The sequence below is a fragment of the Schistocerca nitens genome, chromosome 7, assembly GCF_023898315.1.
Source record: "Schistocerca nitens isolate TAMUIC-IGC-003100 chromosome 7, iqSchNite1.1, whole genome shotgun sequence".
Classification (NCBI taxonomy): domain Eukaryota; kingdom Metazoa; phylum Arthropoda; class Insecta; order Orthoptera; family Acrididae; genus Schistocerca; species Schistocerca nitens.
In genome coordinates this window covers 335,511,482-335,536,679 of record NC_064620.1, presented here as the reverse complement: position 1 = coordinate 335,536,679, position 25,198 = coordinate 335,511,482, and the positions used below count along the sequence as shown (strand labels likewise).

Here is a 25,198-nt window from a genome sequence, read left to right as displayed (position 1 = left end):
GCCTGGACACCCCTTGTTGAGAGCCCTCCTAGCACAAAGTAAAATTGCGGGCGTGATCTAACCGCGGTATTGACCGTCTAGGCATGGTGGAACTACAGACAACACGAGCCGTGTACCTCCTTCCTGGTGGAATGACTGGAACTGATCGGCTGTCGGACCCTCTCCGTCTAATAGGCGCTGCTCATGCGTAATTGTTTACACCTTTGGGCGGGTTTAGTGACATCTGTGAGTAGTCAAAGCGACTGTGTCTATGATACAATATCCACAGTCAAAGTCTATCTTCAGGAGTTCTGGGAACCGGGGCGAAGCAAAATTTTTTTTTATGTGTGTATGTTTCGTACAACTACATAATTTTACAGGTACATTCAGTTGTGTATGTGGCTACAGTCTGTGAAATTTGTTGTGAATAGATTTAGTAGTAAAGAAGTAACAAATTAAAATGTCAAGGATGATGCGGCAGTTTTTCACGCATATTAGTAGTTCACGTCGTATGTCGTAAAATAAGTGTCGCGAAATAAAATTTTGCAGGTACGTTCAATGGTGTAAATGGCTGCTGTACGCGAAATGTGTTAGTAGCAAAGAAGTTAGTACCAAAGAAGTAAAAGATTTAAACATCTTGCATGATGCGTCAGTTTTTCACGATTCTCAGTGTTTATGACGTCGTATCTCCCGAATTGTGAGTCATACAATGATGTAACTTTGTTAGTGCATTCAGTGGTATATGAGAATACTGCCTGGAAAATATGTTGCGAGTACAGTTAGTAACAAAGGAGTATGAAACTGAAACCTCATGCTTCACGCGGCAGTTTTACTACATGAACAGAAGAAAAGTAGTATTCGATCAACTTTCTTCCATTCATAATTTTTTGGAGTTGTCAGCAATAATAAGTTTTCATAGGCTTTGAAGTTACGAGTAAAGTTTGTTGCAAGTAACTAAGTGCTCTCATTCACAAATAATGGATGAATAAAGTATGGGGAGTCGCGCGTTATGACCTACACTGCTTTTTCACCCCCGACACCTTGTTTTAGGTAGGTTGTTCTTATCCTCACAGCGATTCTTTCCAGACAGTAATGTATGTAGTTTGAGTGAAATCAGTCTAGTTTTTTAGGAGAAGATGTGGAACATATATTCATATATAGATACATACACCTGTTTTTATAATACCGGGTGATCAAAAAGTCAGTATAAATTTGAAAACTGAATAAATCAAGGAATAATGTAGATAGAGAGGTACAAATTGACATACATGCTTGGAATGACATGGGTTTTTATTAGAACCAAAAAAATACAAAAGTCCAAAAAATTTCCGACAGATGGCGCTTCATCTGTTCAGAACAGCAATAATTAGCATAACAAAGCAAAGATGATGTTCTTTACAGGAAATGCTCAATATGTCCACCATCATTCCACAACAATAGCTGTAATCGAGGAATAATGTTGTGAACAGCACTGTAAAGCATGTCCGGAGTAATGGTGAGGCATTGGCGTCGGACGTTGTCTTTCAGCTTCCCTAGAGATGTCGGTCGATCACGATACACTTGCGACTTCAGGTAACCCCAAAGCCAATAATCGCACGGACTGAGGTCTGGGGACCTGGGAGGCCAAGCATGACGAAAGTGGCGACTGAGCACACGATCATCACCAAACGACGCGCGCAAGAGATCTTTCACGCGTCTAGCAATGTGGGGTGGAGCGCCATCCTGTATAAACACCGTACGTTCCAGCAGGTGTTTATCAGCCAGGCTGGGGATGATGCGATTCTGTAACATGTAGGCGTACCTGTCACCCGTCACGGTAGCAGTTAATAAACCAGAATCACGCATTTCCTCGAAGAAAAAAGGCCCGATAACGGTAGATGTGGTAAATCGAACCCATACCGAAACTTTGTCGTCGTGCAATGGAGTTTCCACGACAGTTCTAGGATTTTCGGTAACCCAAATTCTGCAGTTGTGGGCGTTGACAGATCCTCGGGGCGTGAAATAAGCTTCGTCGGTCCACAACACGTTATTCAACGAATCGTCATCTTCCGCCATCTTTTGAAACGCCCACACCGCAAATGCCCTCCGCTTCACTAAATCGCCAGGTAACAGTTCATGATGCCGATGGATGTTGTAGGTATAGCATCGAAAGGTACGCCTAAGTGCCAACCAAACAGTAGTGTATGGAATGCCGGTGCGACGTGCGACTGCACGAGCGCTAATTTCCCCGTGCATAGACGAACCCGCTACAGTCTCCATTTCTTCCTGAACTGTCTCAGCAGCATTACGTCTTGTGCTCGGTCGGCCACTACGGGGTCTATCGTCCAAACAACCCGTGGCTTCGAACTTCGAAATCATTCTCGCGCCACAGCTGCATTTGTCAACGGACCTTTACCCGTTCGAAACCCCTTCCTATGGCGATAGGATCGTACGCTGAACTAGCACATTCCCCATTCTGATAATACAGCTTCACTAAAAGCGCCTTTTCAGGTAACGTCAACATGCTGCGACTGCTGGCGCATCTGATTCTCTCTCTCATTACAGCTCCTTTTCTATACGATTGTCATTCGCAGTCACTGACATTTTGCTGTCCAGCGCCATCTGTCGGACATTTTGTGAACTTTTTTTTGTTCTAATAAAACCACATGTCATTCCAAGCATGTGTGTCAATTTTTACCTCTCTATCTACATTATTCGGTGGTTTATTAAGTTTTCAAATTTATACTGACTTTTTGATCATCCGGTATGTATGGTTTTCAGAAGCTGAATTCGGAAATCGTTACTGGGATAAACGTGAAATCTAGAAATGTTTTATCATCGTTCTTACCGAGAGTAGAGAGATCCGCGCTTATATAACAAGCGCAGTCTGCGTAAAATAATGCCGGCCATCACTTTTTACGACATCGTTACTCTGCCGGTTAATGGCGGCGCAGCGCTTTGATGCCGGTGGATCGTGTTCCCGCCTGCATGCCGGCAACCGCAGCCCGCGGCTACGGCTGTCTTCCCGCCGCCTGGGCAGGTCGCAGCTGGGCCAAGGGCGGGCTCTCTCTGACTCACTGCCGTCCCCGCTAGCGTCACCGGAGGTCGCAATGCTGCGCCCTGCCTACACCCGGCCTAGACCCCGGAGGAACGCGCCGACAGAGGCTGCCTGTGGTCAAGCCTACGCCAGGGATTCCCACACTTTTTACTCTGACGGGAACACTTCCAGAATCGCGGTAGTTTGATGGAAAACCTTGTATATTTTGAAGATTAGTAAAATTTTTAAAATGTGTAAAACTGGTTTTATTCTATGATTACTTCAATATTAAAACATAACTAGTAATTAGAGTTTCTGTCTACTAAAACTACGGTTCAGTGATTTTGGTACACAAAATAAATGACCTAGTAAATGTTAAGATTACCGGTAGTACTGGTAGCATTGGTAAAGAAACAAAAGCGTAAATGAACGTATGAGAGAGGAACTGGGAGCCGACGACTACTCTTTGTTTTTTGTTTGTTTGGGTGTTTGTTTTTGTACATAATTAGAACCGCACATCGATCAGTGTTAGTCCATATATATATAAAATGGACTAACACTTACATCGGTTTTATTTTGTACTCAATAGAACATTCTTTATTATGAACAAAGGCAAGAGATTTCTGTTATTATTGATAAGTACGAAAGTCGTTCAGCACTAACAAAAATACGTTTTATATAAGCTCGACAAAGTATTGAAACGATGTTTGATATGGTTTTTTGTTTTGCGCTTTTTAAAAAATTTTAGCTGTTTTTGAGGAAACTGCTTTACTAGCGCTGTGCGATAAACCTGACGTCTTTACTTTTTCATTTTTACTGAAGCATTGTTTCACGTTACAAATCAACAGTTTTCGAGTAAAACGTGAATTAAGCACTGACAATTTCAATTTTCCTATAAATGCTTTTTATTTTATGTAACTATATCGAAGAAAAAAAAATGGTTCAAATGGCTCTGAGCACTATGGGACTCAACTGCTGAGGTCATTAGTCCCCTAGAACTTAGAACTAGTTAAACCTAACTAACCTAAGGACATCACACCCATCCATGCCCGAGGCAGGATTCGAACCTGCGACCGTAGCGGTCTCGCGATTCCAGACTGCAGCGCCAGAACCGCGCGGCCACTTCGGCCGGCTATATCGAAGAAAAATGTTCTGTAGGTTACGTGGCGCTTTACATAATGTGTAACAAAAATGTACTGCACAAATTGCAGTACTCATTCCTCACACATGGATGAAGAAATTATATGAACATTGCGGGCTTTCTAAAATAAAATGAAATAGTGTGGTGATGGTTGTGGCACTCAACTACGTACCCTCAGGCTCAAAGTTGAAATATAAAAGGCACGTCGATCGAGAAAATCGGATGAACCGTTTAGATTTTAGAAATTCGTTGCTGGGTGTTTCTTGTATAATTTACAGTCAAATACTAAAGTTGAAACTAATAATATATTGAAAATCTGACTACACCATCAGAATCGTCGTGCAAATAATGGTAATGTACATGTTTCTTTTTAAGGTATCATGATTCCTCTGGCTATTATTAATGTCTATACGAACTCTGAAATGTTTGCCATGATGGTTTCACAAAGTCCGCCATCTTTGGCACTCCTGGCATGTCTCCCTCGTCGACACAGCATCACCGTGGAATTCCCAGCCACGCTGTCGCTGGACCCCGGCTAACGTTCGGCACCACGTGGCCGCTGATGAGCCACAGCCCGCCGACAGGCTCCAGCGCGGCCACGCCAACTCCGAACTTAGAATGTTTCCAGGCCGCCACAATTCGCCCGTTACCTTACAACATGGCTCTGGAAAAGATTTGTTTCCATGTTACAATTCATTTTTTCCAACTCATTAGTCTTGGTAGACATACAACAACGGACCGTTAGAATCATGAAGAACACGCACTCTTCGTGACATGTGATTGTTTTGGGCATCGCCGTTGTTTTGTTTTACATGTTCCTGTTGACAGGCGATGGACATCATAGCTTGCTTACAGGTAACATCAACCGTTACAGCGATCAGTACGACCATTGCAAGCACATGAGTTACTACGTAGAATTTGTCACAGACTTGGCTCCTGCAATGGCAGTATACAGAAATGCAGAGATGGCAGATGCCCATTTGATGTATGGATTAGCTGACGGCAAAATTTGTACCTCGAGAGATTTCTAGGACGAAGGTGCCCCGACAGGAAAACGTTTGGAGCCACTGACTGTCGTCTTAGGGAACCTGGGCCTGATGCTCACGAGCGGAGGAGGCCTAGAAAGACGAGAACATCGCAACAGGAGGCGGCAATCCTTGATGCATTTGACGACGACCCTAGTGTCAGTACATGTAGCTGCGACGCTCAATGTCGACCACATTACTGTCTGGAGGACCAGCTGTATCCACACCATTTACATCGTGTGCAGACACCATCAGCTGCTAATTTTCCTGCACTGGTACTCTTCTGCGAATGGTTGATTCAACGGTGTCAACCAAATTTTAATGCAACGGTGCTGTTCACACATGAGGCCTCGTTTCAACGAGATCAGATTGTAAATTTTCACAATCGCCATGTATGGGCAGAAGTAAATCCTAGCGCAAATATTGAAGCAAGTCATCAAGAAAGGTTTTCTGCCAATGTTTGTGCCGGAATTGTTGGTGACTTTTTGGTAAGGCCGCACCTTTTCCCCACACAGCCTCAACGGAAAAAATTATCCTAATTTCATAAAGAATATTGTACCTGATCTGTTAGCAGATGTACCTTCAGCTATGCGACGAAAGACGTACATCATGCACGATGGAGCACCTCGTCATTTTAGTGTCAATGACCGTCGGCTTCTAAGTAACAGATTCGGTAACCAATGGATAAGTAGAGATGGATCAATCGCCTGGCCTCCACGGTCTCCGTTCGGACTTTTATTTGTGGGGGCATCTGAAAGCTCTTGTGTATGGAAACCCGATACAACATATTAAGAGTCTCCGTGCCCATATTATGGAAGGCTACAAAACCGTACGCAATACTCCAGGGATAAATCAGCGCATCCCAGATTCACTAAGACGCATGTGTCAATGTCCACGGAGGGGATACTGAACATCTTTGAGAAAGAGTTGCTTGCGGTATGCTGGTGCGTTCTGTCTGTGTGTGTTTCCCATGATTAATGAATTGGAGAAAATAATTTGTTACACAGAAACAATGCGTTTCCAGACCCATGTTGATACAACATAGTTTCTTCGTCTGTTTCTGAGGAATGTGTCCTACAAGTTGCGCAGTACATTTTTGTTACACCCTGTATGTCCTCACTAGGTTTTTAGACGTTCACCGCTTCTGATTCCTAGGGGAATCTAGTAAGACACTGATCGCATACGCAGACAAATCAGTCGAAATGAGGTAACGCCCGATAGTTCTGCAACAGACCTAGCGAACGCGTTACGGTCTTAACCGACCAAAGCTACTTCGAAAACTACCGTACGATACACTTACTACGGTAGTATACGGTAGTAATATTAAAAATATTAGTATAGTGAGAATGTCGGAAAGGACCTGCCAGCGTAGCTGAGAACGCTAATGTGCTGCTTCCTGGACTCATGTAGGCGCGCCGGCCCCGGATCGAATTGACGCCGATGGGTCGGTGTGCTGGCCAGCCCGAATGTGGTTTTTAGGCGGTTTTCCACATCCCCCAAGGTGAATGCCGGGCTGATCCCCACGTTCCGCCTCAGTTGCATGACTTGCAGACATTTGCGACACGTTCGCACTATTCCGTGGCTTACATTAGACGCAGACAGCTGGGGTACACTAATTCCTTCCCAGGGGTTACAGGGTGGTGACAGGAAGGGCATCCGGCCACCCCTTAAACTTAACATGCCAAATTCGTCACTGCGGGACAAGGCTCAGAAACAGAGAGAGAGTGAGAACGTTGGAAAGAAAACGCCAAGCTATTAATAATTTTTCGCTGAGCTCTTACCCACTACTCGCAGAACACCAGTGTTATATTGGACACAGTTTAGGAAACTCTGCCCTAGTCACACACAAAGTAGTAAAAAAGAATTATTTTTCTGCAGTCAAAGCGCTGCCTTCGGTTATATACAGGATGATTTTGCTAAAGAGGGACAAACTGCAGAATAAGAGCCGGCCGAAGTGGCCGCGCGGTTCTGGCGCTGCAGTCTGGAACCGCGGGACCGCTACGGTCGCAGGTTCGAATCCTGCCTCGGGCATGGATGTGTGTGATGTCCTTAGGTTAGTTAGGTTTAACTAGTTCTAAGTTCTAGGGGACTAATGACCTCAGCAGTTGAGTCCCATAGTGCTCAGAGCCATTTGCAGAATAAGACCCGTGAAAGAAAAGGAGCAAAAAACCTCAACTGGATGTATAGGTGGAATGCTTTCGAAGGGAAGTACACCAGGTGGAGATAAAAGATCTTTGAAAATCAGCCCAGTATGAGTACCAGGCAGATTATTCGCCATCATGGTGTTAGCAGTGTGGAAAATTCTCCATGACAACTGCCACTACCCGTGGACAAGGTACGACAGTCGTGCTCAACGATTCAAAAAAATCGGTAAGTACGGCGGCAAGTGTTGGAAATGAGACGATCAACAGTGCACAACGTCTTTCATAGGAGGTTACGGCTATACGGACAAACAGCGCCAACAGTCTGCAGTGGATATGCTCGGCAAGATTGATGCAAACAATGAAATTTTGGGCATTTCATGTATCCGGCAAACTGAATCGTCATATCATGGCTGTATCTCTCTAGAACAGTAGAACTGTGAGTCATAGCTGAACACAATACAACCCCATTCGTCAGTAGTCCGTGCTTCCCACTCACGACACCACTCCAAACGCAGCCACCTGTGTTGTGATGTTAACGGCAGCCTACGCATGGGACGATAATGCCTTAGTCCAGCTGCTGCCAGTGTTCGATCAGTGGTGAGGGGTGAAAAGAACTTAATTTGAATGTATTACGGTGTGCTTGAGGCAAAAGTACGGCGATCATCGTTTCTGGTGATTAGACACAGTCGCCCGGAACCTTTATGACGTTGTTTCCATGCAGTCCAACAACTGGCCACTGTCACATCCGAATGCGCCACAGATCTGGATACTGCGCTATTCGACCAGCCGGTCAAATGTAGGCCCGCAATGAGTTGTCTGTTGCTGACGCTGTCTTCAGGGTGATCACTCAACATCTGAAGTTGATCACCCTCCTTATATGCCTTGCCAGGCCTGGTAGCAATACATTATACGCTCAGCTTTTGGCAGTCGTTCATCTTCAGGAAAGACTGATTGCAACAGGTTTGCGGAATGATGTCTTGGCCGTGACTCCATCAGCGATGAATTTCATGAAGGTAGATCAAAACCACTTTTTGTCTGAAAAAACATCAAATCTGTGTGTAACATGAATGAAGATCATCGACGGAAGACCAACCGTGTGACACTTACCTTGGGCATATGTAGGACTGCAGTGTATTCATTTTAGCAAGAGTTTTGAAGTAATAAACAGTTTATGTGGTATAAACGTTCGATACCACACTTGTTAAGGGTTTGCAGTTATCGACCGCAGTCCGTATTGGTATCGTTGGACCCGCGCTTTGTATCAAGTATCTAGCGAGCTCTCGTCCACTCTTGCTCGGGACGTCAAGTAGTAAAGCAGCATAGTCTTCAGCTGATAGGAAGCAACCTGTAACAAGGAGCTTAGTAACGTCTGGCCTAAGTGAGGCCCCAATAGATATTTGTTTATAATTATATGCATGCAGCCAAGAAGAATCCTGTAAAACCAGTTAAGTACAATATATATTATTTTTTCCAACGACTTCTAATTATTTTAGTCGTTGCAGATCCAGACCATGGAGACAGCACCTTATCGACGTTACTGACAAATCTGCTGTGATTTATACGTTTCAATTTAGCATTGGCCATCAGTCAACATTGGCGTCGACTCGTTCGTCGTCATCATAACAGTTGACTTACATTTTCCAACTGCCGCATTTTCATTTGCCTATCCGTTATAAATTTTGAGCACGTTTACTGCTATAAAACCTGGGACGGCGTGTATTCGATGAGTTTTCCAAGAATGAATCACACTGAAATAGTAAACGTCCCAAAAGTTTGAAATTTTAAAACGTATGACAGAGTTACACGACGAAAACGTCTCACCGATATGCTGCGTGGTAAGAAACAGTGTGCAAAGCTTGTAAGGATGTTGCAGGATAGGTTGCGCTGAGAAATAATTGTTGAAAAAAATATTCGATACGTTGCACCGTTTCCGAGTTAATTAGCACTGAACTTAGCCAATCAGGCCGTTCCCAGCTGAAATTCAAGTGCCCCGCCAGATACATGCTCTCGTGGCGTAGATGACAGCGCACGAGACTGTTCTGACGTTGGCTAGGGTTCGAGCCTCACTGCAACTCACGTGCAATTTTTGTATCGCTCTCTTCTTCAGTTTTAGGAAACCAAAAGAAGGACACGAATGGCGACATCGCCTCTGGCGGGCTGATTGAAATTGCGCGTGCAACCGCCTGATTTGTTTAATGCTTGAAAGGTCTCTGTTGGATTCCTTTCATGTTAATTTCTTAAATCTGTTGTCGTTTACGGCATAAATTCCTCTTCTAAATTTACTGTGGTGTTTCTGACTATCTGGGAGGAGACTGAACAGTGAAACGTGTTACTTTTACACATAAACAAGAACGATCTGTCACACTACTACACTTTAAGATACAGTTTATATGTAATTCATGTCACACAGTCTCATACGGAACCTACATCCGCTTTCTTTTATATGCTGTATATGATGAGATACTGCCATCCCCCTTCCCTTCTGTGTGAGAGGATGAATGAGCAAATGTATTTCTAGTTGCATGCTTGATGGTAGCAGACAAGCCTGTCTGCTAGAGAACAGTAGGACCAACGTCGGAACAGGTAGCTATGATTTCTAAAAGCAGAGAGATTTCTATTCTTAGTATGGTCCTGTCCGTCCCTTGTCATGTTGGTATAGGAAGCTGCCTCTCTGGTCACTTCCTTTTCTATCTGTTAAGCATGCTCGGTAGGAACCCAGGTCAGTCTGTCCGCGGCGAGCGTCTGAAGTGGTAAGATCTCCGCCTAAGCGCGTGTCTGCTAAGTCCGTAGGACAGTGGATTTCTTAAGTTCAGCCTAACTGAAAATTTAATCACCTTTATTTCATGTTTAGCTCTAAAGTATCTAATGTTATTTTAAATTGCAACGCAGTGTATTTCGAGTGTGAAGTTCAGAATATCTTCCAGTAGTTGCTTTGTCACTACTTTGTGAGTAAAGTGGAACCACGTGTTGATCAGTAACTCTAACTAAGATCATCAATCTTAAATGCGAATGTGAGTGAGATTATAACGTCTCGTCTTGACAATATTTTTCAATATAGCAACTTTTCTTTATGTTCAACCCACGTGGGGTGTACTTTGTGAGACCAGTACCACGTGCTTATACAATTGTTTGACTCATCAGGTTAATAATAAGACGATAGTAACCAGTTCGAGGTTTTTCTTTTGTAAATTGCTTTTCGATCTAATTTATATTAATTATCAAAATTATTGTGGAGTTACACTCTTTGTGTAAACCAAGTTGACCACGTGAAGCATGTGGTGTAAACATCAAAGTAGGCCTCAGCTATTCTTTTCGGGAAGATTTCACAGAGAGTCAGTATGAATTTAGTACACCAATGTGTGGTAATTTCAAGACGGACAGGATTGCGCTACGAACGTTACTTCTTTGGGTGAAAACTGAATCGGTTGGTTGTGGTTAATTTCCTCTTGCATATGTTTCAACGTTCTTCATGTGTTATTTTATGAATGCAGTGTTGTATGTAGTCTCCCAATCTTGGCTCCATATTTGATGTGTTCCGTAAGATTACAAACTCACATTTTCACAATCCTAAATAAGGCACCAGTTTAGTTATGAATCAAGTTTGATATGCTAAAATTTTAACGGAACAATGATCAATGTTAAAACAAATGTCCAAATATAAACTGATTTCTTTTTATTTAAATTGTCTTTACATATATATAATCACCGGTTATCATAAGATGAGTACTGAAAGATTATAATTAATGTTAGTCTGGTTGGGAATTTTGTAAGCTAGACTGGATACCTGGTGAAACAGTTGCTCAGTAATGCAAGGTTAACTTCCTCAGCTAGCTCACAGCTTTTAACCCACTTTTATGGTCTTGAACATCAGCACCGCTTTCAGAACAAATTAATGCAACAACATTACGTACTATTAACTCGGAAACGGCAAAACGAATCGAATTTTTTCCTTATTGATTGTTTCTCCAAGCAGCCTACCCTGTAGCATCCTTAACGCTTTTCACGCACTTTCTCATCACCCTGTAGACACCGAGGTGACGGAAGTCATGCGATAACGATACGTACATATACAGGAATAAAAGGGCAGTGCATTCGCGGAGCTGTCATTTGTACTCACGTGATTTATGTCAAAATGTTTCCGATGTGTTTGTGGTCTCACGAGGGGACTTAACAAAATTCAACGTGGTATGGTATTTGGAGCTAGACGCAGGGGACATTCCATTTCGGAAATCGTTAAGAAACTCAATATTCCGTGATCCATAGAGTCAAGAGTGTGTCGAGAACACCAAATTTCAGGCATTGCCTCCCGACCAAGAACAACGCAGTGGCCGACGACCTTCACTGAACGACCGGTAGCAGCGTCGTTTACGTAGAGCTGTCAGTGCTAACAGACAAGCAACACTGCGTGGAGTAACCGCAGACAGCAATGTGAGACGTACGACGAACGTCTCTGTTAGGACAGTGCGGCGAAATTTGGCGTTCGTGGGCTATGTCAGCAGAACGACGCGAGTGCCCTCGCTGACTGCACTACGTCGCCTGCAGCGCGTCTCCTGGGCTCGTGACCGTATCGGTCGGACCCTAGACGACTGGAAAACGGTAGCTTGGTCAGAGGAGTCCCGAGTTTAGTTGGTAAGATGGTAGGCTTCGAGTGTGGCGGAGACCCACGAAGCCGTGGTCCCAGGTTGTCGACAAGACAGTGAGAAAGCTGGTGGTGGCTCTATAATGGTGTGGGCTGGGGTTACATTGAGTGGACTAGGTCCTCTTATCCAACTGAACCGATCATTGAAAGGAAATGATTATGTTCTGCTACTTGGAGGCCATTTGCAGTCATTCGTGCACTTTATTTCCCAATCAACGATTTCACGTCGCCGAGACACAACTGTTCGAGACTGGTTTGAAGTACATTCTGGAGAATATGACGGAATGAGCTGCTCATGCAGTTTGCCCGACATGAATCCCATCGAACATTTATGGGACGTAATCGAGAGGTCAGTTCGTGCGCAAAATCCTGCACCGGCAGCACTTTCTCAATTATGGACGCTATATAGGCAGCATGGCTGCATATTCCTGCAGGGGAATTACAACGACTCGTTCATGCCACGTTGACTTGCTATATTTCGCCGGGCAGAAGGAAGTCCGACGTGATATTAGGAAGTATCCCATCATTTTTGTCATCGTAGTGTGTATTTCTATTCATAACTTTGCATTAATTGATTCGTGGCTGTGTTTTGTGAGCAGAAATTCATAATATTTTTGTCTTTGTAATGGTTTGCCCTAACATCCCACAATATCGGCAACGATTAACATTTGTAATTCAATTTCGCTTTGTTTTATTAGCACTGTTTCTTTTTAAATATGATGATTTTCTAAAAGTCGAAAATGGTCATGACACCATTAATGTGACCCAAGAAATCTGGTAATATTTTTGCCGATGAAATCGTTATCTGACATACAGGAAAAAATATAAGGTGTGTCAAAGAATACACGTTAAGGAGCGCATGAGAATTGTGAAGCGGAATAACAGGAAAAAGAATGTGAGCCGACAGGAACCTCCGATAGTTCCTTGAAGTAGTCGGTTTGAGTGTGTTGCCTGAGTAAGGTGGGGGAGGGAGGAGTGTCGCGTAGTTTGACGGAACAAAGAACGAAGGGCCAAAGTTATGGAAGTTGCAACGAGTGCATTACTGCGCTGCGAATATCCGGTGGAGCGATGGGTGCGGGAGAGACGTGTCAGAATGACGCGGCTACGATGCTGACATGGGATGCCGCCGTCAACCGAGATACCGTGAACTTGGTGCATACTCCGGACGCGAAAGGAGCGGCAGTTTGAGCTATATACTTTACAGGCGTTGGACCTACTTCAGTGAACTCAATTTCAGAGCGAGATGGTAATTTCCTTATGGAACTTTTCTTTCTTGGTTGTTTCTTCATTCAGTTCGCTTCCGCACAGGCGGGACGTGGTCGTCAGCGACAATACTTACTTTCGCTCTTCAGCTAGTGAGGCTTGAAAGACATAAAAGCGATTATGAAAACATTTAGAAGGTGTTAAGTTGTATAAGATGTGTAAAATACAACGCTGATGAATTCCTGTGGATTTATCTTAAAAGGTAAAAGCCAGTTTTTTGACGAGTGCATAAAAGAACTGATATCTAACGCCGGGCCCTCCGGGGTGGCCGAGCGGTTCTAGGCGCTACAGTCTGGAACCGCGCGATCGTTACGGTCGTAGGTTCGAATCCTGCCTCGGGCGTGGGTGTATGTGATGTCTTTAGGTTAATTAGGTTTAAGTAGTTCAAAGTTCTGGGGGACTGATGACCTCAGAAGTTAAGTCCCATGGTGCTCAGAGCCATTTGAACCCATCTTACCCCGGTGTTTGACATTGTTATTCATGATGGTGCATGGCTTGAGCCTATTAGTTATTAAGGATGGTGAAAAACTGGACGTGATAATTTGCGAAAGACTTTAAACGCGTCTAGACATTTTTTCAGTTCTTTCATAACCCGTGTCATCATCTTTATAGCATGCGTTTGTCAATGCCCTATAGGTTTTTCTTCTCACTAAGCTGTGCACAAATATACTGCCTGGCCAAAAACGCGGAGCACCGAAGAAGACACTGTCGGATGTCAACGTAACTTCGTGACACACACCAACGGCGGGTATACAGTGTGGTCAGAAACAGCCTTAAGAGCCTGTGCTGTTGACAAGGGATTTCGGATTGATTCCGTGGTTCTGGATTCCCGGAAGGCTTTTCACTCTGTACCACACAAACGGATTGTAACGAAATTGCGTGCTGGTGGAATATCGTCTCGGCTATGAGACTGGATTCGTACCACAACACACACATCGACACGCTTGCGTCTCGTGGACGCAACCTAACTCACGACTGCCGTCTCGCTACTGACTACCAAATCATGGCCATAGCGCGAACAATAATGATACAGCAACGAAGCATTGTCCGAGGCAAAGATAGAATTTTTCGGCTAGTTTAATTAACTAGCCTGCATGACTGTCGATACATAATTATACATGTAGCCACAGGTCAAAACTGAATGAATGAAAGATGCCGAAAGATAAATAATATTTAAGACGTGGGAGAATATAGGACAGTGCCCGCAAGTACCGCACCCGAAGACGCTTTACTGTTTTTATTTTTTTGTCTTTTACTGGGTAAAAATCCTCCAGCTGTCGTTGGATTGTCGTCACTGGGTAAATACTGAAAATAGGTACTGACGAAGAGGGGGAACCAAAATATTGTTGTTGCTGTGCCGTCTCAGTTGTTTATTAGTAGCTATTTATGTTCCTCGCTCGTCGTGACTTGGTGTTTACTCCCGTGATAGCGAGAAGCCACGAAGGCAGAAGCATGTAGTCATCACATCTATTGAAATCGTACTAATTCTTTGATATATCCACTGATTACAGTTTTTTCGAATGATTAAATTTTCAGTAGAAATGATGATTCGGACTTCGTGGCTTCCCGCTGTCACGAAAGTGAACACCAAGTCAGGACGAACGAAGAATTTAAACAGCTACCGCAAAACAACTCAGGCGTCACGGCAAGCATTATACTCTGCCGGAAAAACATATTAGTACACCCTTTTAGAAGTTTCCAATTCACTCAAGACTTATTGTTGCAGCATTGCATGTGGAGTTTATGAAATGATTACAAAAAAATGGTTCAAATGGCTCTAAGCACTATGGGACTTAACATATGAGGTCATCAGTCCCCTAGACTTAGAACTACTTAAACCTAACCAACCTAAGGACATCACACACATCCATGCCCGAGGCAGAATTCGGACCTGCTACCGTAGCAGGCGCGCGGTTCCAGACTGAAGCGCCTAGAACCGCTCAGCCATAGTCCCATAGTGCTAAGAGCCATTTGAACCATCGGGACGGGCGTCTGTGTTGCGTGGATCTCGTCAACGGATGTGCGAATGTTCACGTGACTACTGATAGCAGCATCGTTGCGCAGTTGACGCAGCACGTCCAACTTGTGTGGCAGTTTTCCGAAAGGGCTAGTCTGCCATTCGGAAGACCACAATTTGATCCGTTTGAAGCTCGCTCAGCTGGCTGTAGGGAGCACGAGTGAGTCTCTGTGGCACGCTTGCTTCACACTTTTGCACCACACTCAGCCTTCTGGCTGTGCACATTACCCATTAAAGTGTAGAAACGGATAGCGCTCTGGTGGGTTTGTCACTACGCTATCTGTTGGCGGACGTCGTTGAAACCATCATCAGTACGTCTACTAATTCCCAGGTGGCATATGGCGTCATCCGATCAAAATCGACATTGTCTTTCCAGTGTACTATTTTTTTTCGGCAGTGTATTTTGGTCTCTGTCTCTGCCAGTAGCTGCTTGCAGTATTTGCCTAATAATAACATTCGACCAACAGCAGCAAGAAGATTTTTACTGAAATTCCACTGCTCCGTAAAAGCGCGGAAGCCTTTTATAAGTGAACGTGGCACTACTTTTAAAATCAGTGTTCAACTATCCAGTGAAGCAGTGGAGTCCTGAAGAAGATCCAAGCTGAACAGTCGAAACATATTTAGAGATGAAATGTCTCCTCTGTAGTAATCAACAGGGGTTGGTAAAACAACAATCGTGTGAAACCCAACTTGCTCTGTTCGTCCACGAGGCCCCGAAGGCGGCAGACACCGACGGCAAGGTATATACCGTGTTCTTTGACTTCCGTAAGACAGTGCATAAAGATCCACACTGCCGCTTAATGAACAAAATTCGAGAGTACTGAAAAACATACCAAGTGTGTGATCGGATATAAGAGTTTCTAGCAAAGAGAACACAACATGTCATTCCCAATGGAGGAAGTCTTCAGACGTAAAAGCGCCTTCTGGTGTTCGGCAAGGAAGTGGTAAAGGTCCGTTACTTTTCACAATATATATAAGTGAAATAGTAGACAACGTCGGAAGTTCGACGAGGCTTTTTGCGGATGATGCTGTTGTGCGCACAGAAGTGGCCACGCTACAAAATTGTAGTGAAATGCAGGGAGCCCTGTAGAGTATCGACACTTGAGACAGGGAGTGGCAATTCACTCTCAACGTAAACAAATGTAAAGTATTGCGTACACATAGACAGAAAGATCCATAACTGCATGATTACACTACTGCAGAACAATCATTGTAAGCAGTTACTTCCATAAAATATACACGCATACATGCACGGAACGATATAAAGTGGAACGTCCACATAAAACAAAGCGCAAGAAAGGCAGGTGCCAGACTGAGACCGGAAGAATCCTCTCAACTACTTAGCGAAAAAACTTGAAATTGGTAATTTTTACGAGAATTTTGTAAATTTGTGGTAAGATCTTATGGGATCAAACTTATTAGGTCATCGGTCTCTAACTTTACACACTACTTAATATAACTTAAACTAACTATGGACAACACCCACACCCAGTCAAACAATCTACAAAACAATTGAGAACATTGAATTCACGACATCAGCTGCAGACAAGAAGAAAAATACTGTGAAGAACATTGCTGCTACCGCACTTGTTGACGGACCATGTGTATTTCGTGGATGTAGACTGAACTTCAGCATTGATATTAATGATTCCTTTACCCATGGCAACGGATGGTTAACTGTAGCCATTGTAAGAGGTGGTACAGGTGTTCCAGCTGTTGGTGGCCTCGAGAGTTTCGTCGATAGAGACATTATCGCCTACCGTACCTATCACGTGACTGAACACGCAAATAAAGGCTTTGGCAAATCTGCTAACTTTACACACTACTTAATATAACTTAAACTAACTATGGACAACACCCACACCCATCCCCGGGGGAGGACTCGAACCTCCGATGGGAGCAACCGCGCGGACCGTCACATGACGCCCCAGACCGTGCGGCTACTCCGTGCGGCTAATTTTTACGAAATATCGCGAAATTTGTAATTATTACATATAAAAATATTATAAATCTTAGGACGGCTGCTTACAAATATTAGGACAATAGGTAATATTCGTAACTGACAGTTCTTAAATGTGAAAAAAAATTCCTCTTTTGACTTCAAATCTCATCAAAGGTGAAGTTTCCGTATAATCTTAAACTGACTGCTCATGTTCCGCGTAATGAACGTTCACGTGACGACAAACGTAATACCGAAAATAGAAAAAAATGCACTGAATAAGGAAAACAAACAAATTGAATTTAGGAAAAAACACGTAACTTGGCAAAAAGTAGCACTGAATTTCGCAATAAAGGAACACAGAGTTTGGCAAAAAGTAAGACAGAATTTGGTTAAAAAAATGATACCGTATTTGGTACAAAAATAATTCCGAAGTTAGCACAAGAAATAGTAACGAATTTGGCACGAAAAAAACTTAACATGGGAAAACATACTGCCGAGATTGAAAAGAATACCAATAAATTTAGCAGAAAAGTCAAAAAATAACACCGAATTTGGCAAAAAATAGCGAATTTAGCCGAAAAGCAACAGCAAATTTGGCGAAGGAATAACTGAGAATTTGGCAAAGGAATAAAATTGAATTTCGCAAAAAATAACACTGAATCTGGCAAAAAATTACACAGAGTCTAGCAGTAAATAACGCCACATTTAGCGAGAAATGGTACTGGATATTAAAAAAAAATACCAAAATAGGCAAAAACTGTTACCCTGCATATGCCAAAAAACAACACCGACTACAGTAGAAAATTATACCAAATCTGACAAAAGAGATACTGAATTCGGCAGAAAAATACACCGAATTAGGCAAATAAATAACATAGAAGTCAGCAAAAGTATTAACTAATTTGTAAAAATAACAAAGAATATGGCAAAAACTAACAAAAAAAGGGCTTTTCCGATGTGTGTTAACGTTCCCACAAAATTTGGCTCTGAGCACTATGGGACTCAACTGCTGTGGTCATAAGTCCCCTAGAACTTAGAACTACTTAAACCTAACTAACCTAAGGACAGCACACAACACCCAGCCATCACGAGACAGAGAAAATCCCTGACCCCGCCGGGAATCGAACCCGGGAACCCGGGCGTGGGAAGCGAGAACGCTACCGCACGACCACGAGATGCGGGCACAAAATTTGGGATATTGTTTATGGAACGAACTTCGTATGATTCTTGTCGTAACGTCTGGTTTGGTAAGAAGCGTTCGACTTGCGGGAAACCTCTCAAGTAATCTATCCTTGTTAACTGTTTGCCCTCTCCACTAACAGCTGACCTGTTGGGCTAGAAAGATTCCGCTAGTTGATCATTCGGCTCGAAGCCGATGGCGCGGCAAACGATTTCGCACTTCTTTTTACTCAAATATTTTTTGAACGCTGATAGTAAAATGTTTTGATTTTGTAATGATAGCGCAGGATTAAGAGATTCTCCCATATTATTATAAACACAGTCTGAATAATAATAGTTATTATTAAGAAATGAAAATATGACTTTCTGCGCCCAGACTAGATTGTAGTCCATCCATACTTTATGATAGTAGCCAATGAAGAAACAAGTCAAGTCATCTGGCTCGGTTTCACACAATAGCCAAACTGTATAGCAGCATCTGTTGTTCCCTCACTCGTGCTTGTTACGTCCTGCATCAGCTACTGTATCTTCGCTCGACGGAGATGTGATACGCGAGAATAAAGGGCCAGATGTGCTACAGCCTACGTGTTTCAAGATTGTAGTGTTCAATGACACCAAAAATTCACCATTGATGGAAGTGCAACAGCTATGACATTGTCCAATCCAATTGTAAACAGTCCTTTCTAAAGCTGATTGATTACCAAAAAGCTGAACGAAGCGATTCGTAGTATCGTTTACGGATTAGGCCATTACGAATATTACAAAAAATCATCCTACTCTCACTATAAACAAACCACTTGCTAAATATTTGAGACGTCTTTGCTTCAACAGTAATATGCGAAATTTCAGAACAATAGGGATGTCACGTTTCAGTAGAGGCATCTCACGGACAGTTGTCCTCCCACGGGACATGAAAACGCAGGTGGACAAGGAGGTGGTGTCGTCACAGCGATGTATTCCACGTTCCACTACAGTGCGGAGCGTGAAATGAAGAATCTGCCAAGTCAGATATTTGCCACGTGGAGAGGAAAGTGGCCAATAAGATATGACATCGTTTTACGTACAAGCAGAACTTACACGAGCCGCCATGTTGAATTGAGTTAAACTGTATCTGGAGGGTTTTCTTTATTATAGAGCACGTAATGTGAATATCAACTGTTTCAAACCATCAGCAAACTGAGGATCTTTCGAAAAAAAATCTTCAAATGTGTGTGAAATCTTATGGGACTTAACTTCCAAGGTCATCAGTCCCTAAGCTTACAGACTACTTAACCTAAATTATCCTAAAGACAAACACACACACACACACACACACACATGCCCGAGGGAGGACTCGAACCTCCGCCGGGACCAGCCACATACTCCATGACTGCAACGCCTGAGCCCGCATCTCGTGGTCGTGCGGTAGCGTTCTCGCTTCCCACGCCCGGGTTCCTGGGTTCGATTCCCGGCGGGGTCAGGGATTTTCTCTGCCTCGTGATGGCTGGGTGTTGTGTGCTGTCCTTAGGTTAGTTCGGTTTAAGTAGTTCTAAGTTCTAGGGGACTGATGACCATAGATGTTAAGTCCCATAGTGCTCAGAGCCATTTCAATTTCATTTTGCAACGCCTGAGACCGCTCGGCTAATCCCGCGCGGCCAAAAACTAACAGCAGTTTTGGAAAAATTAAGGCCGATATTGGCAAAAGTAACACCGAATGTGGCAAAATAACACTGAATTTGACGATAGAATGAAACGATTCTTTCCCGTCCCTAAATATCGGCGTGGCTGTCAGAATTTTAATATCCACCGATGCGCGTGGCTTCTGCCGTATCGGGTCGGGGCTCGCCGCACAGGGCAGAACACCGTGCCGGCCTTGTTGTGGTGGGGCCGCCGGCTGAGTCAGCGCGGACAGGCAGTGCCCGGCAGACGGGGCGCCCGCCGCCCACGCTCCACGGCGTCGGGTTGCCTGCGCGTCTAATTTTACGCCGGCGCCGCGGCCGGTGACGCAATCTCCGCCGCGTAAAATCCGATTCCCGGCCGCTTCCGCAGCCAGGGAAACGACTCGGCAGAAATCGCAGCGGGGCGCCGTCAGAGCAACGCCCCGCCCCGCACCGTCCTTAATGGCGTCGCTCGACGACGACGATTCCTAAACTCGCACGGCCAGGACCGCAGCTCGCCGGTACGACGTCCGCCTTTTACGATTTTACAATCTACAGCCGTCCGCACACAGGACGTGTTTCTCATCCCGAAGCACGCCGGGCGTGACGTCTGTTGTGGTTGCTGCAGGCTCTGTAACGACGTATTTCATTTCACGGAATGTGGCCCCGCATCGTGATTTGCGACCTCAGCACTCTCCAGCGGCAGACTGCGGCATCTGGTTCACAAATCGCACAGTTTCTGAACTGACAATGGGAGGCCACAGCGTTTGGAACGCAGATTTGCTGCAAACTTCGTATACTCGTAGTAATCCATAAGGACAACAAAATGTGTTAACAGTAGCGCGTACTTCTCAAGCGTTACTTAGTACATCGCAAGATAATTTCGGTCGTCAAATATATATCTGTGCTTGGCCATTTTAACCATGAAGCGGCTGCAGCCGAGTGGTGGCCGCACGGTAGCTCAGCATGTTCGGTCAGCGCGTTAGCTTTATTTTCTAGTAAATGAACTGAACGGACCATCGAACAGACTGAACGGGTATCATCGGACGTCCGCGTAGTTGGCGTTAAGGCCGCTGGATCGCTGGATCGAGTTCCGTTCGTCAGTTTTTCTTTTATTTTCAACACAGTCATTTCCTTTATTATTTAAATTACAATTGATATAATGGGGAAATATGTGTAATCGGATGAACTTTATTAAATTTACAATGTTATTTGGCAGTCTACTAATTTTTATTATCACAAATCATGTAATATTCATAACTATCGAGTAGTAAACTGCCAAACGCATAAAGTGACACTGAAAATGTATGCTTGTCCGTGGTTTGAGAAATCCCTTATACGACTTGTTACCTCCAAGATTCGACCGGCACAGACGGCTTTCGAAAGATGTACAATTAATCGTCGCTTTCGAATCTACGAGTACAAGTTGCAGGCTGGTATTTTTCGTAAAAAACATGAAATACATAAAGTTAAACGGCACCAGCTGCGTTGAATAAATGCTATGTTTCCGCATACGCAAGGTCTTTTGGCGTTTCCGTGGAAAAACAAACCTCGTTAACATTTTCAAAAACGTCTCTTTCAGACGATAGTTTGGAAGCAAACCATGCATAACGCAGTATTTCCTTAAAAATCGGCGCTGATAATTGGTTCACGGAAATATTTGAGATGTCATTGCTGTAACAGTAATATATGCAAAATCGAGTGTATTTTAATAGCGTCTTCCAAGAAGCAATTTCTCGTTCTCTTTCGATTAAATACGAACAGTTTTGAAGACGCGGACAAGCATATATTTTCAGTATCACTTTATGCGTTTGGTCGTTTACTAGTCGACAGTTATGAATATTATATTATTTCTGATAATAAAAATTAGTATTCTGCCAAATAACATTGTAAATGTAATAAAAGTCCATCCGATTACACGTATTTTTCCCATTATATCAATTGTAATATAAATAATAAAGAAAATTACTGTGTTGAAAAAAAAAAAAAGAAAAAATGACAAACGGAATTCGTTGAATTTGTTCAGGGCGGACGTCCGATGATACCCATTCAATTTGTTCGATGGTCAGGTTTTTTTATTTTTATTTTGCATTTTTGTTCGTTGTAGATCGTTGTGTTTGGTCCTTGCGGACGTCACATGACATCCGTTCACGTTCGTTGTTGATCGTTTCACTCAGTTTTTTTATTGCAGAGGCCAACCAGCTCTCTGACCAAACACGGTGAGCTACCGTGCCGGCCGTCCGTTCGTTCAGTTCTCTTACTACAAAGGAAGCTAACGGCCGGCCGCGGTGGCCGTGCGGTTCTAGGCACTTCAGTCCGGAACCGTGTGACTGCTACGGTCGCAGGTTCGAATCCTGCCTCGGGCATGGATGTGTGTGATGTCCTTAGGTTAGTTAGGTTTAAGTAGTTCTAAGTTCTAGGGAACTGATGACCTCAGATGTTGAGTCCCATAGTGCTCAGAGCCATTTTTGAAGCTAACGATCTGACCGAACACGCTGAGCTACCGTGCCGCCAACACTCGGCTGCAGCCGCTTCATGGTTAAAACAAACCTGGATGTGTGTGATGTCCCTAGGTTAGTTAGGTTTAAGTAGTTCTAAGTTCTAGGGAACTGATGACCTCAGATGTTGAGTCCCATAGTGCTCAGAGCCATTTTTGAAGCTAACGATCTGACCGAACACGCTGAGCTACCGTGCCGCCAACGCTCGGCTGCAGCCGCTTCATGGTTAAAATGGCCACGCACAGATATATATTTGACGACCGAAATTTTCTTGCGATTTTCTCAGTAAAGCTTGAGAAGTACGCGCTACTGTCAACACATTTTGTTCTCTTCATGGATTACTACGAGTGTACGAAGTTTACAGTAAATCCGCGTTCCAAACGTCGTGGCCTCCCCTTGTAAGATGGGCGAGCGTCGAATACACTGGTGTCCAAAATTAAAGCAATAAACGGTAATTTTTTAAAAGTTGCTCTTATTTTACCACAAAACAGTATAAATAGAGGATAGTAAAGTAGAAACACTGTAGAAAGTACATAACGTAAACGCATTCCGACAATTGGTTGTCCTCACTATGGGGTGTAACCGCCTATGGCAGCAACACAGGTCTGACAACAACGGGGCATGCTGTGAATGATGTAATCTATCTCATGCTGACTCAGTAATGCCCATTCTTCCTGCAGACCTGCTCGCAAATCTGGAATAGTGGCTGGTGGTTGTAACCTGTTCGCCTAGTACATCCCAACTTGTTCTACGGCATTCAGATCGGAAGAGCGTGCAGGCCACGTCATCCGTACAGTATCTTCCGTCCCTAAGAAAACATCAACCACCTATGCTCTATGAGGTAGAGCATTATCGTCCATCAATACAAAGTCTGGGCCACAGCACCTCACTACAACTGCAAGATCTCGCCACATACCTGACAGCAGTTAAAGCTTGCCAGTTCACCCATACAATTTCAAGAAGAGGTGTTCGAGTGGCCAGCACAATCCCTGCCTACACCATTAGGCATCCTCCTCGATACTGGTTTCTTTCCATTATGTTTAGATCCCGAAATCGTGTTCCACGTTCCCTCCAGATCCGAATCGCTCGGGAATCACTCTCCAGACGAAATCGGGTCTCATCCGCGAAAAGAACATTGGCCCACTGTTCGACTGTCCAGGTGGCATGTTGACGACTCCACTGTAGAAGTTTACTTCTGTGAAGACGCGTTAGAGGTACGCATACAGCAGGTCTCCGACAATGAAGGCCAGTCTGCCGACGCCTTCTGTACGACGTTTGCCTCGCTACAACGCCTTCACTGAATGGTGCGAGGTCAGATGCCAGTTGTTGTGCAGTACTAGGGGGGTACCATCCTGACTTTACAGCCAAATAACAGTCCCCTCTTTCTGTGTCACACGTGATCGGCCCTGCCCTGGTCTTTGGGATACAGTCTGGGTCTCTATAAACTGTCACGATACCCGAGAAACAACAGAACGATTCACTTTAAGCCATCGGACCACATCAGTTTTCGGCTGTCCTGCTTCCATTCCTCCTAGGCCCTCCACCACAGAGAGTCTGCCGACCGCTGTGGCCGAGCGGTTCTACGCACTTCAGTCCAGAACCGCGCTGCTGCTGCGGCCGCAGGTTCGAATCCGGCCTCGGACATGGATGTGTGTGATGTCCTTAGGTTAGTTAGGTTTAAGTAGTTCTAAGTCTAGGGGAATGATGACCGCAGATGTTAAGACCCATAGTGCTTAGAGCTATTTGAACCACCGAGAGTCTGGCAGGCATCTTCTCTGTGTCATGCTGCACCGTCTGTGACTGTGTACACAGTGATTGTGGACAAGGGACTAACCCGCAAGCACCACCCCCTTTGATAGGTGCCCTGACATCATCGTTGGCGTCTTTGTCCGTTGCCCGAATGCCATCTTCCGTACAGAACACGATCGTACGGACATCTATTGACGTTTGTATGATAATACCGTGAATGTAACACAGGACGGGGAAATAGCACTTTGTTCCTTTAATTTTGGACACCACTGTAGTTGCCTTAACGTTGGTAGCGACTGTCGTAGAAAAGTGGAGGAATTTGCCAAGAGTAATTTGAACTCGTCCATGGCTTGAAAAACCAATAATGCTGCACAACGACCTGAAATACATACCAACAGAAGTTATCCGTTAACTCATATGAACCTTCATCTCATTTTCCGCTTTAAATTAAACACAGGTACAGTGTCTTGCGCATGCATAGTCTACCCAAGTTCTGTAAGTTCCTCCAGATCGTTGAACGCCATACTATCTGCCTCGCCTTCCGCATCTGCTCACCTTCCATCACCAGTATCCTTTACCAACTCATCAAACACCCACCTCTCCCGACTCACACTGCACATCTCCGAGTAACCCGCACCATCCGCAAACTCAACTCCAATCCTATTGTCCCCCCTCTCCCTCCAATCCTGGTGTACTGTCTCTGCCTACACATCCCACCAAGCCTCCACCTGCACACCCTCCATGTCCTCTTCCAAAGAAATTTCAACCGGCTCACTCTCCCCGACCACGAACTCTGCCCCGATATATACCATTCCTACCAACTTTTAACCCACCGCACCCTATCCAACCCCTCCTCCAAGGGCTCCCTCCTCGTCCGCCCCCCCCCCCTCCCCATTCCACGCCTCCTCCTTTTCCCCTTTCCTGTCGGCCCTTCCTTTTCCTTCCAAATATAGATCCAATACCAGCTCC

At 44.3% G+C, this 25,198-nt stretch overlaps 1 protein-coding gene across 1 annotated transcript in view; it reads right to left on the bottom strand.

Moving 5' to 3' along the window:
• Window positions 1-25,198, bottom strand: part of LOC126194930 (uncharacterized) — a 538,570-nt gene that overhangs the window by 146,126 nt on the left and 367,246 nt on the right. The gene's annotated exons all lie outside the window — the stretch shown is intronic.